Source organism: Thermobia domestica, chromosome 18 (genome assembly GCF_964235325.1).
Source record: "Thermobia domestica chromosome 18, izTheDome1.hap1.1, whole genome shotgun sequence".
Lineage (NCBI taxonomy): Eukaryota > Metazoa > Arthropoda > Insecta > Zygentoma > Lepismatidae > Thermobia > Thermobia domestica.
In genome coordinates, this window is record NC_137471.1 from 51,437,845 (window position 1) to 51,450,397 (window position 12,553).

General features: G+C 33.5%; 1 protein-coding gene and 1 long non-coding RNA gene across 5 annotated transcripts in view; one reads left to right on the top strand and one right to left on the bottom strand.

The window, feature by feature from the left end:
• The window catches only part of LOC145676054 (uncharacterized), a 217,919-nt gene extending 216,832 nt beyond the window's left edge, over positions 1 to 1,087 (top strand). Inside the window, exon 4 of the long non-coding RNA XR_014129272.1 lies at positions 880 to 1,087. This is a non-coding gene — a long non-coding RNA (uncharacterized LOC145676054). The remainder of the gene's footprint in view (positions 1 to 879) is intronic.
• Positions 1 to 12,553, bottom strand: part of LOC145676051 (uncharacterized) — a 554,345-nt gene that overhangs the window by 414,526 nt on the left and 127,266 nt on the right. The window contains exon 1 of one of the 4 annotated variants that reach the window (XM_081746909.1): positions 10,998 to 11,307. The exons of the other annotated variants lie outside the window; for them this stretch is intronic. The gene's annotated coding sequence lies outside the window, so the exon portion shown is untranslated. Of the gene's footprint in view, positions 1 to 10,997; positions 11,308 to 12,553 lie in introns of those variants that run through there. 4 annotated transcript variants of the gene reach the window in all.

Genomic DNA, 12,553 nt, shown 5'->3' on the forward strand with positions numbered 1-12,553 from the left:
TTTGAATAAAGTCAATTCAATTTGATTAGAATATAAATTGTAAATTATTTATATATATAAATAGTCATGATAATGAACGATCTTCAAATGCTTAACGAGGAAACAATTTTTTGTAGATTAAATATAGATTTGTAACTGTCCACTGTAAAACTGAATGTTATTCACAATGAATTGAATTTATATACATGTTCCACTAAAGAGAGATAAAGAACTGAAAGCACTTGCATAAGATTCTGAAAACAAACAACAGGTACACTAATCACACGCTTCCATACTCAAACACGCCATTTTGAAAAATTCCACTTAACTCTCTTGCTAAATAGCAATAGAAATTATGCAAATTTATATTAGTGTTTTAATTGCTTTGTTTCTTTCTTTTCCGCTTTTTGAAAAAGATACAGACTTAGTATCTTGTCACCTACATTATTTAAACTTCATAATCTCAAATGAAACTTCAAACAATCCACTAATGAAATATTAAGAAATAAACAGAAATATAATACAAAATATTTATTTATGCGTCGTGAACAGCTGGAGAATAGTGCCGCATTACAATATATCTGTTATCTCATTACGGTATCTATGCATATGGGTATATAAGTTGCACACGAAGATGGAAATAATTCGTGTCCGATATGGATGTGGATGCTAATCTTTATATCAACACAGACTTCTAGTTATCGAAAGCTAATTAATTCCTTTTCAAGACATATTCGAGGTATGTCTGAAAAATATACAGGCAGGATCTGTTAAGTATATGCGCTATGGACAAAATAAGGATAGAATTACTTCATCATATAATATGATGTCTTGACAATGTATAACTCTAATCTTTTTTTTTTCTTTTTTACGTTTTTGATTCCACTTTTGTCTCTGCAGGTCGTTCAACTGCAAGAACTGAGGAACTTGGAGCAACAAAATAACCTGAAATTTCAGGCACAGTACGGAAAAACTATCAGTAGCCCATGAAATGGTTTGACAAATATATGTAGAGAATATCGCACATGTGATTTTGAGTGGCGTAAGAGAATCAAAGAGAAGGGCTAGAAAATGGAAGATGACCCCCAGGAGGGCGAAAGATTTTCAATAAGGTAGGACTGACGTTAACATGGAACGGGTAAGGCAGGTTTTGTGTAATGATCGTCAGTTGACTGTTCGCATAATTGCAAGTCAGCTGAGTATGGGAATGGACAACGTTTGGAAGAGCATATTAAAAGAACTGGCCATGCAGAAAATCTGCGTAAAGTTGATGCCACAGTATTCGGCAATTCTTGGCCGAGAAGAATAGCGCCGTCTTGGACCAACCCTAGTATTCACCAGATTTTCTCTCTCTGATTTTTCAATTCCCCAAGTTGAAGGGAATTATGAAGGCATGGAGTCGATAAAGAAGTTGGCAACGAAGGAGAAGTATGATTACTTTGAAAGGGACACTTCATAATTTGGAGTTTGACATAGAAATAAATTGTTACTGCCACCAGAAATAAATTGTTACTGCCACCTGTCTGGCTATTTTCCGGATAGGCATCGTACTTTTACAATTTCCTAAGAGCTATGGCTTGTTGGTGTTCGGAAGGATTCATTTTCCTGTCATTTTCCATAGTTTCCATCCCGTTTGTGTACAAAAACCTGTCCTTACTCGATTGTTTTTCTTCAAATGCTATAATTCCTCTGTAATTAGAACACAATACAACCAGGTTTTATAGCCGTCTTCTAAAGAGAGCAAAACGTATACCAATTCTGATAATCCTGTTCCTTATGGCAATATAATAATGGCCTGCGATTGCTTTCACTCACACTTTGAGTAATTCGTATCGTCAGGGAAAGTGTGAAAATATTCATGAAATATGTATAAACTGCCTTTGTTCTCCTACACTCATATGAGTGTTTTAATGTAAAGTCGCCCAGGCATTCATACCATGGAATGAAAACGAGTGTATATATATATGTGTGTGTGTGTGTGTGTGTGAGAGAGAGAGAGAGAGAGAGAGAGAGAGAGAAGTTCTTTTAATTATGACTGGCGTTGAAGGCTACGAGAGATGTGTATAATCCACTGTTTTTATACTCTAGTAATTTGCATGTTTGTACGTGAAGCTTAGACGCTCACTGAATGCTTTACAAAAGCAAGCAGTGCACCTGTAGGCATTAAGGACTACGTTCTTTCAGGACATGTAATTTAAACTTCATTTGCATATTCTCTGAAAAGACAATGAAAAAGATTTTTTATTCTTGGAAAGAAGAAAAGAAAGACAAAAGTTTACTTTTCAACTATTGTGTATATTCAGCCCTTAATCCTTTTACAAATTCAAATCCATTTCTCTATTTAGAAAAAAATAATCCATCGCATTACCCAAGTAAAAATGTAACCTATTATCTGTTAACATGTAAAATTGCTAAAAAATTAACTTTTACTAAAAAAGAAAACTCATTACTCTTTTAGAAATTTAACTCATTATGCTGTTAAAAATTTAATCAATTTTCATAACAAAGATTAACTCACAATCACAATTAAAATTTGTTTCTGTACCCTGTTAAAATGTATCTCGTTAAATGTGTCACTAAATAATTTCCCAATGTCATCTTGTTAAAATATAACCCTTAATTTGATTAAAAAAAAAACATCGCCAGTTAAAGATTTAACCCATTATCCTGTTACAGGTTTAACCAATAGCTGTTAAAATTTTCTCATTTCTTTATTAAAATATTAAGGAAGAAACAATACACAAACTTTTTAAAATATATCTCGTTAAAATGTACATAATGTTATCTAATTAACTCAGTACTAATACTAACAATCTTAAAAATAAATCCAATATCTGTTAAGAAGATTTTCTCAATACCCTGTTAAAATATACTGAGTTGAGTTTAGGTTTAGCATCTCTTTAAACAACAAGGCTATATGAAACATGGGTCTAAGCTTAACGTGGGATTCAAACCACATGAGGTCCCGCAGGAATCTATTAAAATGTTGCCGCTAGATTTTTAATGAATTAATCAAATGCACCGTTAAAAATTTAACAAATTAGATTGTTAAAAATTATCCCATTACTCTCTTAAATATTTACTCAAATCAATATACTTTTCAATTTTTTTATATATATTTTTTTAAATCCAATTTATTAAGAATTTTACTACAATATGCAACAATTATTTTTTTATAATAACATCGTATTGTTACATAATATAAATTTAAAATGTTATTTGTTTAATATAAGTAATTTTAAAATTGTTTACAATAAATAATATACTAAACGTTGCCCACAAGCAACCACGCAAATTTGAGGTATCTTTTATGCCGTGTTTCATCTCTCTCTCTCTCACAGTTTGTATATATATATATATATATATATATATATATATATATATATATATATATATATATATATATATATATATATATATATATATATATATATATATATATTTGCTGGCTATGATCTCTATGACTTCTTGCACCCCAAGCACCACTTGTTTCAATAGCGATTGGAGTGAAAACAAACTTTTCGAGAAGGTGGTTGTATTTTCTTTGCTTTTCAGCTTCTCTGCGATTAGCAACAGCTCCAGTTACTCAAATTATATTGTTAAAATCTTAGTTATTTACCTGACAAATTTTACCCATTGTCGGAATTGAAAAAAGTGAATTCATTACTCTGTGGAATTGTCCTGAAAAATTTTTGAGCGATTATTGAGAGTTAGCAAAGTGAGCAGAAAACGCTTTTGAAACGTATATCAATGTATTAACGTTTACACATTGTCGAATAACTTATAGGTGTTACATTTGGTTTAGAGATGGCTACTTAAAAGTGTAATATTGTATTCTTTTTATCTGTTTGTTGTTTTTAATATGTTTGTTTGTTTTATGTGATTTAAAAGATTATTAGTTATGTTTTAGGAGTTCGGGGCAAAGTGGGGTCGCGTTAGGCAACACAGTCCCGAGCTCCAGTTTGATACCAAATTTTATTTGTTACTATTTTTTTTTTAGTTCAGTTTACGTTTATTACACAACTTTTCCAAAGTATGGACCTTAATAGTGCTACTAATTTTCACTATAATAAACAGTTAGCTAAGTAACAAATAGTTTAACACGGGCGACTTAGGGCTCTTTGACCGCGCCATTTTGACTGCAACTTCAGTTGTAATCAAGACAATTAAATCGTATATGAAATTTTATTTTTAAAAGAATTTTCTTCTATTTAATAATTGTAGAGTAATAGCCAACATGGCTTATGGCAGTGGTATTCCTATTATGAAACCACCACTATGGTTATAGAACAAGATATTTTAGAGGTTCCCAATGTTGGGTTTAGTAATTTATCGCACTAAATAAAGAAGTTAACTAATATTTCATTGCATATGCATGTCTATAGTCTATTTTCATAATTAATTTTCTGTTTTGACCTACTGATAAATGCAGGAATAGTACTTAATTTATTATAAACAAAAATTTCGCCCATTTCCCTGTTAAAAAATAACCCATTATCAGATTAAAATGTTAATAGAGGAATGAGAAATCTCAAATTGACTTTATGTAAATTTGGTTCAGATATCAGAAAGTATCACAATTATCATTATTATAAGTGTTTTACTTCATTTTCTGATCATCTATGATACCTAAAGAAAAATCTGTGCATTTCGGCAATCTGCTAATTTGTTTGCTTTGACATAAAAGTTTGTTTCTTTAATATAACCCAATTAAATAGTATTCATCCACTTCATTTTTTTATTCTTTATGTTTTTTTTTTTAACCTTTTACCATACATTCAATCACATCCCTAATAAAGTCATTTCTTCTTAAATAATGTCTTGACCAGTGGCGGCTCTTGAGGACAGTCAGTATGATACATTTCTAAATTTTATTGGTACGAACTAAGAGAAGAAATCTTATCCAATGTACTAATTCGTGAATAAATGAAATGAAATCTTTCAGTTTAACGTCCCACGAATATGCCCATTAGGCTAAAGGAAACTATGATTAAAGCAAGTTAATGATGATGGAAGAATTAGTGGAATGAAAAGTGGGAGGAAAGGGGGGTACCACGGGAAAACCCATGGATACGATGTTCTCCACCTCAAACTTAATTGCTTGGTCGGGTATCGAATCAGGTAACCCATGCACCAGAGCTAAGCGCTCTATCACTGAGCCACCGTGCCCGCTGAATTCTTGAATGCAACTTTGTGAAGTTGTATAAAACTTTCGTCCCTTAGCGTGTAGCAAGTGACATAGCATAGTTAGGGGTACCTGACCCGCCTCAAACTCTCCTTTACTACAATGATATTAAAAATGCATTTTGCTTACATACAGTATGTCCATTTGTGATCGCACTGTTACGAAGTTTTATACACTGAGAAAAAAAAATTGTAGGTGGCGTACTTAAAAAGATAGGTTACATGCGTAGTTCCTGTAGTTTTTGAACTTAACGTACAGCAGACGTATAACTGAAAACGGGTTAATTTCCATAGTTGGGCGTCCGTTTGCAGCAAAATTTTTAAAATTTACAGGAAGGATGTGGATAATTTGATCGTTTGTGTGCTTGATAATATATAAGAGTCTCGAGAAATCTGTTTATTTGTTATATATAAGCGGTTATAAACATGGGACTATACAGCGAGCGGAGGGAACTACTTGGCGCAAGGTAACTGAACAGTTGCATTGTAGGAAAGAAACGAGCATTTATGTTATCAACATGGCGAAAGTACAAGGGCAATGGACTAACAGTTTTAACATTTATGAAGCAATACGTTGACAACGAGCAAAATCTTTTAAAAGTTTGTGAAGAGCACGGATTAATGAACCTAATAACAAATTGCAGAAAATATGGAAAGGAGATAACAGCGAAAAAACCTGGCGAAAGCGGACGCCCAACTTCGGAATAAATGCCCTGAAAACGCATGTTTTATAATACTTTCTGTATAAGTGTTCCATCTATATGTACTTTCCGTATGAAACAATGTAGGCGGTCAGGATATCACATACAAATGGACGCATATAACATATAGCTGACGAAGGTAACATAAGTATATGCATGTGATATACGGAAAACTGTTAAATGTCAGACATCCTGCAACGGCATGATGTAACATCTAAGGGCAGTGCCTATGTAGCATACGGATAACGTATGCTTCGTACTTATTTCTGTAGTAAGCAAGAATATTCCGTATATTTGTACAATATATCGCGGTCTGGATAACGGATTTTTCTCAGTGCACACTGTAGCGTATGTATCAAAATTCAGATCTGCAGGAGCGAACAGAAAGTAACAAAAAAGAAAATAGAAGTTTCAATGTTAAAAAAAATAAAATGAGATCCTGTTTCTCTTATATGTAAATATGGAGTGCATGAAATTTCAAGTCTGGTCTCTATTAATTCTCTCAGAGATCTAGTGTACACAAATATTTATCGCCAAATTAAAATATTTGTTTGTCAATGTCGGCCTGGCGACTGAAAATTTCGTATATTATACTCTGTATACATTGTATAACTCCGGCGCCATAAGGTAAATCCTTTATGAATAAAGATGTGGAAAAAAAATGGAAAGACAGCAAAGTTGTTGGAAATAAGTGTAATGTAAAATTATTAAAATTTTGAATGTAAAATTATTAAAATTTTCCTCATTGCACCGATGTTTGGACTTCATACTGGTAACGTACGCTGTGTTAAGTTTAAAAAAAAAAATCAAAGTTTGCAGTACAGCAGGCTGTTCGAGTTCGAACGGAACCCCTTAAGGGCAAGTAAAAATGAAACGGGGTACGGGGTAAGTGAATCTAAAACAATTCGAATGAGTACCCAACAATGCTCTATTCATGATATAATGAGGATCCAAGAGCTGAACTGGAAATTTATTCAAGCTTGGCCACTTTTTCTTTCTTTTTTATATTTTTACAAGTGACATAATCGTTTTTTTTTTTTTTTTTACGTAGAAGACGATCATTACCAGCACAATTAGAGGTTTCTACCAAAAATTGAAATGAAATGATTTTTTCCTTCAGTTTAACATCCCTCGATTATGTTCCTTTAGGCTAAGGGAGAAGGATGATTAAGGCAAGTGAATGACGATCGAAGAATTAATGGAATGAGAATGTTGAAGTATTTCGAGGAAACCCACAGACACGGTGTTGCCCACTATAATTTACTTAGCCGGGGATCAAACCAGGGGATCCCATGCACCAGAATCAAACACTCTACCACTGAGTCACCGTGCCCTCGTACCTTCTATCGAAAGGAGGAAACAAAGTGCATAGAATTTAGTCCAGTAGATCTTAAGCTTCATAAAAAATTTTCGGAGATACTTCTTAATTATATTTCTATACGATTTTTTTTTTTTACACAGCGCATTTTCATTAGATTGAATTAGCTAAGTGATATGCATTTGACTGTGGCAAGTGTGTCACCGTTAGGATTGTGTGTGTGTCACTGTTCTGATAAGACGAACAAAAATATATACAATTTACTCAGTGGCGGATCCAGGATATGATCAAGGGAGGAGCTAAACCATAGTTTGCCGCTTTATCCAGTGTAAAGCAGGATTGAAGCCCATTTTATCCCGTGTATACCTGAGCGTCAAGGGAGGCTATAGCAACTATAGTTCCCCCTTGGATCCGTGCCTGAATCTACTAGTTAATCGTGTATCTTTTTCTACTTATATGGTACAAAAATAGATAATCTGTCTCAGTAAAATAAAAAAAAATCACATTATTGGAAACAACTTAATCTTTTAGCGTCATAAAAATAATTATTTAAAAATGTACAATTTTCTCGAAAACTACACGTAAAAGTATACATGTACTCTCAAGCATTTCATTTTGTTAAACTCAATATCCTCTTTCAGTTCTCATTTTTAAAAGCAATATTACCAAAATAAATAAATAAATACGTTATCATGATTTGTGCTATATCTCATTACGTATACTGGATACTCTTTCGTCTTCGTAATATTCAGTGTGATTTAGCTGAAAAAGAAATGTTTACTGGAACAACTATAATGCACACGAGTCACGAACCAATTTATTTTCACCAATCTATAACAAGAAAGTCACGAACCAATCTATTTTCATAAAATCTATAGGAAAAAAGTTACGAACCAATTTATTTTTACCAATCTATAGGGAAAAAAGTTACGAACCAATTTTTTTTCACCAATCTATAGCGAAAAAGTCACGAACCAATTTATTTTCACTAATCTATAAGAAAAAAGTCATAAACCAATTTATTTTCACGAATTTATAGGAAAAAGTCATAAACCAATTTATTTTCACCAAACTATAAGAAAAAAGGCATAAACCAATTTATTTTCACCAATCTATAAGAAAAAAGTCATAAACCAATTTATTTTCACCAAGCTATAGGAAAAAGTCACGAACCAATTTATTTTCACCAATCTATAGGAAAAAAGTCATAAACCAATTTATTTTCACCAATCTATAGGGAAAAAGTCACGAACCAATTTTTTTCACCAATCTATAGAAAAAAGTCATAAACCAATTTATTTTCACCAATTTATAGGGAAAAAGTCACGAACCAATTTATTTTCACCAATCTATAGGGAGAGAAGTTACGAACCAATTTATTTTCACCAATCTATAGCGAAAAAGTCACGAACCAATTTATTTTCACTAATCTATAAGAAAAAAATCATAAACCAATTTATTTTCACCAATCTATAGGAAAAAGTCATAAACCAATTTATTTTCACCAAACTATAAGAAAAAAGTCATATACCAATTTATTTTCACCAATCTATAGGAAAAAAGTCATAAGCCAATTTATTTTCACCAATTTATAGGGAAAAAGTCACGAACCAATTTATTTTCACCAATCTATAGGAAAAAGTCACGAAACAATTTATTTTCACCAATCTATAGGGAAAAAATCATGAACCAATTTATTTTCACCAATCTATAGGGAAAAGTCATGAACCAATTTATTTTCACCAATCTATAGGGAAAAGTCATGAACCAATTTATTTTCACTAATCTATAGGAAAAAGTCAGGAACCAATTTATTTTCACCAATCTATAGGAAAAAAAATCACGAACCAATTTATTTTCACCAATCTATAGGAAAAAAGTCATGAACCATTTTATTTTCACCAATTTATAGGAAAAAACTAAGACAAATATTTTTCGGTACTTGGTTCCCATCCAATTAAACTATTACTAATATTATAGTAATAAGTTTGATGAAGTTGATATCAATTTTCATGTTTACCAAAAACCTATTTTTTCTCAAAAACTACGCATCAGAATCTAAACTTATCTATATCATTTTGTTCAGGTCAACGAGATCAATTGATTGGTGTATATGCGTCACTCTAGAGACATTTATTTTTGTTATAACGAACCAGGAGAGCACCCAAGGGAGGTCCATTGGGTCCCGACTCCCCAAAAGCTCCAAATTCAACATACAAGAAAATTCGATCTTACATTTCATCTGCATTCTATCTCTTATAAAAGCAATCTACTTCTGTCTTTTTTGAAAAATATAGCTGGAAGTATTTTACAATTGCTTATCGTTTTTTCAGGTGCAAAATAATGCCCTTTCAATACTACATAGACGTAGTAGCTTGTAGTACTGGATCCCCTCCCCCAAAACTTGCACCCCGTCCAACAAAAATGTGTGTGTGCTCCCCTGTAAACCACTCATTTTTTTGTAGAGGTTATTTAAAAATTATAAATCAGGCGTACCTTATGCAAATTTCACGCTTAGCATCTACGTATATAATTTGTCTTTTTTTTTTTTTCTTTCTTTCTTAAATATTTACTACTTATTTGCCGTCAAGTTATTAATCGACATAAAATAAAATCTTTCAACCTTCTTCCCAAACTGTCTTGAGTTCTCTTTTCTCTACAGTTTCCTGGACAAGTAATTTATATTCCCCGCGGTAGAGTGCATTTTACGTGTCTCAATACAAATAAACGCATTTTTTCTATACTTCTATTCACGGCAATGAAACTGCAGTTTAAAAAATCCAGTTATAGGTTACTGTGAAAAAGACGCAGTGGGACTTACAGAGTCTAGGATTGTGCTGCTAGTACTTCTTTATATCTGTCTTTCTTAAGTGTTATATCCCACAGTTATGCCGGCTAGGCTAAAGGAGATGGTGATGATGAGAAATGAATGAAATGGTGGAATGAAGAAAGTAGAAGGAAACGGGAGAATCCCGAGAAAACCCACACACACGGAGTTTGTACACCACAAAGCTCACATGACGCGAGCTGGGATTGAACCTAGGACCACATGCACCAGGACACCCTGCTGCTCTACTACTGACCCAACGCGACCCCTGCTGCTAGTACTTCCATTCGTTTACTACGCACGATAACTCTTGAACGAAATAGAATTTTTGAATTTTGCTTTTCGCAATAGATAGATAGAGCGATTATCTCGACGAAGTTCGTTAATGGAATCAAGCCGTTAATATTGTAACGGGTAACGACGACTTTAATGGCTTAACAGTCAGCTATCTATATCCCATAAATGTAAGCGAATTTTTAAATTCTATGTTTTACAATACATAGCCAGAACGATTATATCGACCGAGTTTGTTAATAGAATCAAGCCATTAACATTTTAACGGGTAACGGTGACTTTAACGGTGGCTATCTATATCCCATAAATGTAAGAGAATTTTTGAAATGTGTTTTTTTTTTCAATAGATAGCTAGAGGGATTATCTCGACCGAGATCATTAATGAAATCAAGCCGTTAACAAAATAACGGGTAACGGCTACCATCTATTTCCTTTTCGTATAAGTTGTTATTATCCTCTTTACTGTTTTTAGCAGAGCATATTATTTTTAATGGACATGCACATCAAATTTTATAATATCAAGAAGCCCCTTAAGCTAGACAACCTAAACAGTCCTGTTGTAATTCAGGTTACATACAGTTCAGGTAATTATGTTTTTTTTCTTTTTTTGCAAATCTTATTCTTCCGTGCAAAGAACGGGCATTCCTACTAACAAATACATAAAAAATGTATTTAGAAAAACGAAAATACTTACGGCTCTGATGTAGAAAGTTAAGTTGTCAGAATGGAATTACAGAAATTATGACGTCTTCTCTCAGAAAGTACTTCTTTAACGGCTCACATAATAAATTATTTTATGGGAGTACTTTCTTCGAAGGAAATACATTAAGTTCTGTTTCTGTGTATTGTATAAACACTAAGTTCTCTTTGCGAGTTAAATTTTTTATTTGTCACCTCTTTTTCTACCTAAGAAGAGAAATGTGGAGAGCCACGTGTTTCTCTCTGCTGCGAGAAGAGACGAGCGTTCGCGTATCTCACTTGTCTGCGGATACGAGAGACTGTGACGCACGCATTCAATACACGCGGAAAACTGCACAAGAGATTGCCCGCTTGGTTGAGCCATCCAGGATGCAGATTTTAAGACGCAGGCGCCTCTCATTGTTGAACGTTTACTAGTTTTAGACAAATGTTGTTAGCATGTAGCTGACTTGTAACTTTGCAAGTCTTTTTCCGTTCTTCTTTCTTGACGTGAGGAGACCTGAGTTTGAATCTCGGTGGCACCTCATGTGGTACGCATCCTAGTTAAGTTGCAAGTCCAAGTCTTACATAGTCCAGTTCCATCTGGGACGCTCAATTCCAATTCAATTCATCTTCTTACTTGTTGGAATATTATAGTACTGCCAGTATTATGCTGACTATTACAAGGTGAACGTTGCGTGAGTGGTTCGACTTTCGAATAGAACATTTATACTTCCTTTAAATGCCCATTCTTCAGTGTTAAGAAAAAGAAAACTTCACTAAACCGTAATAGTTATGTTAGCAATCATAGACGTCTGCAAGGGAAGGCAAGAGAGGCCGTGGTTCCTCCCTATTATTCAAGTAAATCAATAATTTGAATTAAGTTAACGGGTACAAGTAATATTTTCTAAATTTAATTCCCTAATATTTTCCTTAATTCTTTATGCTTCCAACTTCTGTTGAAAAAGTACCTGTTATATGATAGTCGACAAAAAAAGAAAAAAAACAGAGGTGGGCATCTTTTCTAACCCTTCACCCCGCTCTCTGTTACCCTCAAATATTATTCACGCCCTCTCCGTCACTAACACTCATCTTCAATCGACTCCCTCACACTGACTCACCCTCGCGCTCAATCAAATCGCTCACTCACCCTCACACTCAAATATTATTAATACTCTCACACTCAAACACACTCAGTTTCAATCAACTCGCTTACACTCACATATATACTCACCTTCAAAATCAAATGTTGATGTCCTCACCTTCACTCATACTTACCCTCAATCGACTTCCTCACACTCATCCTCACTCGCCCTCACACTCAGCTACAAAATGAAGGTGAGAGCAGCCTTCTTGAGGGCTAAAATGAGTGGAGGTGCTCATCTCTGAAGCACTTTACTTTTTGCTGAAAACTATGCTGTGAATACCAGGATAATTCCATATAAATAACCTCTGGGTGACTCCTAGCATTTGGCTTCCTTTTCCCTATTCGGTGTTGAGTCTTATATGGAAAAAAGCTATAAAAATTATTTTCTTTAAAGAAAGGACTAAAAAACTTGCCCCTTCCTGCGA